The sequence below is a fragment of the Cucurbita pepo genome, chromosome LG10 (genome assembly GCF_002806865.2).
Source record: "Cucurbita pepo subsp. pepo cultivar mu-cu-16 chromosome LG10, ASM280686v2, whole genome shotgun sequence".
NCBI lineage: Eukaryota > Viridiplantae > Streptophyta > Magnoliopsida > Cucurbitales > Cucurbitaceae > Cucurbita > Cucurbita pepo.
In genome coordinates this window covers 486,520-492,326 of record NC_036647.1, presented here as the reverse complement: position 1 = coordinate 492,326, position 5,807 = coordinate 486,520, and the positions used below count along the sequence as shown (strand labels likewise).

The window sequence follows — 5,807 nt, the reverse complement described above, 5'->3', positions numbered from 1 at the left end:
TAAAAAAAAAAAAAAAAAAAATCAACGAGCAAATAGAATAAACATGAAAATTGATTATAAAAAATAAATAAATAAAAAATAATCTGAGTTATGTTTGAGACCGTTGAAATTGGCGGGACTCAAAAAAGCATCCATATTAGTGGCGCAGATTCTCACGGGAAACTGTGGATATTCGGAAATGGTACTGGATCGGCGCTTATGTTCTTGGGCACAGTCTCATGGTTCCCCTGCTGTGTCTGATCCGAGGCACCGATGAGATTCCCTCCGAGCTCGACCCAAACTACAGGTGATTTCATCAGATTGTCATTACTAACTCTACTTTGAGGCTGTTTTGAGGAATAGGTGTTTCCGCGTCTAGATTTGTGGTCATCTCTCTGGAGTATGGATTGAGACTTTGTTGCATCTAGATTACGCTGCATCGTTTGTCCTTTTTTTTTTTTTTTTTTTTTTTTTTTTTTTTTTTTTTNCAATGGTCTGATGCAGTAGATTTAACTTCACGATAGCACAAATGACGAAAGTGCAGGTTCTATTTCACTTGAAACTGTGGTTTTCTGATTCATTAGCTGAAGTTTCTTTACTACTGCGGAATTTAAGTTGTAACTGGACGGAGGTGTATGCTCACCGGCGCAGTTGCTTGCAATTTATTGTCCTCGTTTCGTCCGTTATACATGAGTGGCTACGGCGTAGATGCTAAACCAAGTTTAATACAACACATCACTGCTCGTTGATTAGCCAAAGCAATGGTGAGCCCAAGTACATATTTACCGATGTAGGGAAGACGTCTAGGGAGCTAGTTCTAAGATGGTTTACACGCCATTAGGTTACTCGAGTGGTTTCCGTGAGTCGTTATCACTTGCTTTTTATGTTTTTACGTAATTGATATATAATTTGTTGAAAATTTTCTAAACACAACGCATATATAATTATGATCAGGACGCTTTTTTTTCTTTCTGCCGTCCTTTATGGCTTTCAGAAGCAATTTTTGTTTGTCTTGATTTCGCATCTGCACTTTTAACGTGTTTGAACCTTACATTGATGATATACGTGCTGTGAAATCTTTTAGTGAATTGGTTCCTTGGGCAAGTGGATGTAGGTTCTCGCGTTCTGGAGCCAGAACACTCTAAAATCTGTCTTGCTTCTCCTGATCTTCTTAAGTACTCTTTTCCTGTCTTAATTTGCGACGGTCATCGGAAGATTCTTAGATTAATCTTCAACATTACTAAAAGAAGCGTTCATTGAAGAAACATTTTATTGGCTGATGGAAATGAAATTCTCCTTGTACCAGTTTTCTGCCTTGTTATTATAATTTTGGAGATAGTTTTGCTTAGCTTCTGCGTTTCACCTTCTCATTGCAGACTGAATCCTGCTGTGTCCATTTTCTGCCTTTTGCAGGTTTTGTAGGCATCTTTATGAGTTTAGTTTTTAGTATCTCGTAATTACTTTAATGACGTTCTATGTCTTTTGACAGGCTCTTGAAGCAGTAAAAGGATATGTCCAAAGCAAGTCATGCTAATTGGAATGGGTCATGTATTTGATCGCCACGTGGATAATGAGTTCCTTAACCAATGGTCTATAAGGTATAACATTTACAATCTGATCCTAAAGAAGGAACCAATCTAAATTATAGTATCCATTATGATTGTCTGCACATGGCTTTCGAGTTATAAAGATGTTAAAAACCACGAACCTCCATAATGGTATGATATTGTTCCCTTTGAGCATAAGCTCTCATGACTTTTACTTTTGGCTTCCCCAAAAGGTCTCATACTAATGGAGACGTATTCAACTCATGATCATCTCCTTAATTAGCCAAGGTGGACTCCCCACCAACAATCTTCCCCTCAAACAAAGTATACCATAGAGCCACCCCTGAGGCCTATGGAGCACTCGAACAAAGTATATCCTTTGTTCGACACTTGACCACACTTTCGAGGCTCACAACTTTTTGTTCGACATTTGAGAATTTTATTGATATGGCTAAATTAAGGACATGGCTCTTATACCACGTTTTTCCATTTTTTCCTGTTAGCTCTACCTAGATAAGATGTCCAGTGCCGATTCTTGTCCTATCGTCATACTTACTCAGGGAAGGAATTCCAGTGCAGCTTGCTCATAATTGTCTTAGAATCTCATAGACCTATGATAAGGTAATGTTTTTTTCATTCAGGTCCTTCAAAGGGGACTCGCGATTACCATTAACTTCATCGGAATCTATCCTTAACGGTATTAGCTATACAACCTCGGTGTTGGTCTTTTATTAGATCAAATGAGCGAAGAAAGTAAACCAAGCATTCAACGCTCCACGGCTGGACGTGTTGTTAGAGAATGATAAATCTTAATGAAGCATAATGATAGGAATATTATTAAGGGCTACAATCGTAATTAATTAGGAAGGATGCTATGGTATTTAGTTATGAATAGAGGGAGTGGAAAGTAGGAAGATAGACAAGATTAAGTTAGTCTAGACTTGGGCATTCTTTATAGCCCAAGTTCCTGAAATTACTTGGTTTATCTATTAGCTATTTTAGATATTATTGCAATATATTTCTCTAGTTCTATCGCATTATTGTACCTGAGCGCTATCCAGTAACGACAATTTTTTTTCATAGTCTAACAACATTGAGTTTATGTCCTACTGATGTTGGAAGGAAAAATTAGAATAGAGTTGATATGGAATTTGAATCCCTTATCTGAGCTGGAGGTGGCTGGAATTGTAGGCAGAAGAGTAATGGAGATAATATGGTTAGTCTTTATTTAGTAGGTACAACGAGTGCAAAGGAAAAGTACTCACACCATCAAACACTGAAAAGTTCAAACCAAACATACCAATCAGAAAAGTAGAGAAGAAACTATGTTCAAGCTAAACCGCGAAAACTTTGAACGAAGTGGAAGAAAATTATTAAACACATGAATCATGGGACCCATTTGGAAAGACGAAACATATTTATGCAATTCCTTTCAACATACCCCACGATCTCCTTCCTCAATTTCTCTGTTCATTCTGGAATCTCCCACAGCAAAGCTGGAAAAGTTAAAATTTGATAGAGAGACAATATGGAACTTATGATACGCAAAGTAGGACACTGTATGTGAATAAAGCTTGGAACGGTTTCTTTCTTGTTTTTTTTGTTTTTGTTTTTTCCTTTTTTCCAAATAACAATGCGTGTAGAAAAGTTAATTTTTTTTTTTTTTTGGAAGACATCATGTAAGCATACATTTAGTAGAGATTTACTGAATTTATGTTGCAAAAAGTTCTCAAGGAACCAATCATGAAGAATTATAGCCTAAATCTTCAGTTTCTTTTTTCCTTATCCCTTCGGAAATTTCTTATTTGCTTCTGTAGTTGAATATTGTATAAATTTGACATTCGTATCTATTTTGTAAGGAACGTAATCAATAACACATGAAGAGACGAGGACAAAATACAAGAAGAATGTGCCAGAAGCATTGTACTATGATAAAGAAGTTTGAGAGAAAAGGTAAGTTTTTTTACATACCATGCTACGATCTGAACTTTACACATTTGCTCCCAAAGTACTTGGCAATTTCAACTTCCTCAGTGCTTGATAACTTTTCCATCCTAAGCTTAGGTGAAATTTTTATTACCTTCATTAATGGGTTAATTCCAATATAAGTAGTTTAATTGTGTTTGTTAAAAGAAGAGAGAAAGGTCTTTGAATTTGTTTAAATAAATGAAGATTTTTTTTTGGAAAATGTGACCTGCCCATTGTCATGAAAAGGGGAACCGTTGAAAAAACTTAGATCAAAGATCACAAGAAAATAAATGTAGGTTGATTAGTCTTAATCCAACATCTCCCCATTTGAAGAGAATTTTGATCCCTGTACATTTACTGATCATCCAAGATCTTTTCAAAGATCATAATAATATCCTGTCCTGACCACCCCCCCTCGCCCTTCCCCAAGGGTGCTGATGAACATAAATCTTAGCCAATGATCTGATAGATTTAGTAGTGATTTTTGTCCTCATTACCTCTTTGAATAGATGGTTATTTGTTCCTCCCACCTCTCTCCATTGTATAGCCACCCTTTTCTACAGGAAATCCCAAACAAGGCACATTCTTTAACACAGGCATGGTACAAGTGGGGATAAAGAGAATTTCAATTCTAAAAGAAAAGGCAAGTAAATTAGGTTTTGTCGGTTTAACACAAGTAAATCTAAGAGTTCAATTAGAACTGAACTTAAACCAGTTAAGACACATATTCCTGTCTAAGAACTAGAAAAAAAATTAATTTTTTAGAAATTAATGAATGAGATTGGAATGAAATGCTTGAGAATGTGAAAAGAAGGTTTGAACAATGGATGCATATGTTAAATCAAGTGAACAGTTCCAACCCAGGTCAATCAAGGAATTAATAAAACAAGAAAGTGGTTCATAAAGGAACGTGATTATGCAAGTGCTTTACTTGCCAAGGGAATGTGAAAAGAAGGTTTGAACTATGGATGTATATGTTAAATCAAGTGAACATTTCCAACCTGGGTCCATAAAGGAATTAATAAAACAAAAAGTAGAAAAAAGAAAGGAGCCCAAATGTCTAAAAACGTGGAGAGTATGGTCAAAGAAAGCAGGTAAGGAGTCAAATCATGTCTGTATTGTTCAAAGAGATGCAAATGGTCAAATAAAATCAACAAGGACGTGTAATTCATGCCCTAACACACACCAAAAGACATGTCGACCCAACACAACACGTGATCAACACCCAACCCTCCCCTTCACTTTGATTCTCCATAAAGAATGTTTTTGGACTTCACAATTTCACCCCCCTCAAATGCTCTTGGAAAATATGATTTATTATTTATTATTTTGTTTGAAAATATTATTAATGCAACCCCAACCTCTTCCTTGGGGTTTGAGTTTACAGGATAGTCATTAGGCTTCTCGAGATGCTTTTGATTGTTTGATAGAAATATGTTATAGGTTAGTTCTTCTAAAAATTTTCAATTATATTCTTCTAGTTGATAATAACAAATTTGATTTATTATACTATATGATAATACTTAGGTTGTATAATTATAAGGTATGAACTCATTTCAACATTCACCAATAAAAGTGATATAATTGAAAATTGTTAAAATACTAAATTGAAAAAACACCCAAACATTAGAATAAATATAATTAAGTATTGTTTTATGATATCGGGGTAGCATCCATTTGTCTTTAATATGTAGAAGTGGGTATGTATGAATGGATCTGGATCCAGCTCAACAACCACATTGGTTCATACCACCAAGTGTGATTCTTTAGTTTTTTATTTTTTATTTTTTTAATGCCAAAGAAATACAGTTACATCTTAAATCCTAACCCTACATATTAAAGTGAAAATGGACGCTAACCCGAGTTTTTGGGGCCCAAAATCATTTTTGGTTATTTTATTTTGTTATTTTGTTATTTTGCTTTTGATTTTTGTGTGTGTGCGTGTGAGAGTTAAAGCAATGGATGGATAATATCAAATTGTTTTGAACTTTTTCTCTGAATTTATTAATAATGCCTGACATAAAGTAGGCTTAATTTAAGGGCTTTCGATTCCTTTTAACTCCACGTGCACCTTTATAAACATAGGGTTTTCGTTTGTTTGCTCTCTTTTCTTTAACTTAATAATAGGTTAAAATGGAGATAATGGAAAATTGAATGTTGCATTTAAATTTGAAGCATATTAAACTTTTAATTTTGTTTTGAACTTGGATTGAAGTTTGGTTATTGGGCACCCAAGTTTTATGTTATTAATTATAGAGAATGCAGGTATAGGTACTAGAATTTTGAGAATAAGAGCATATTTAGGAGGGAGCG

General features: G+C 34.9%; 1 long non-coding RNA gene across 2 annotated transcripts; it reads left to right on the top strand.

Moving 5' to 3' along the window:
- The first annotated feature begins 473 nt into the window (after positions 1-473).
- On the top strand, positions 474-5,006 carry LOC111803233. Of its 2 annotated transcripts, XR_002816359.1 has the most exons (5): positions 474-743; positions 1,356-1,392; positions 1,469-1,577; positions 2,030-2,147; positions 3,386-5,006. It is a non-coding gene; the product is annotated as an uncharacterized LOC111803233 (long non-coding RNA). The 2 variants fall into 2 exon arrangements; XR_002816360.1 differs by lacking the exon at positions 2,030-2,147.
- Positions 5,007-5,807: the final 801 nt, after the last annotated feature.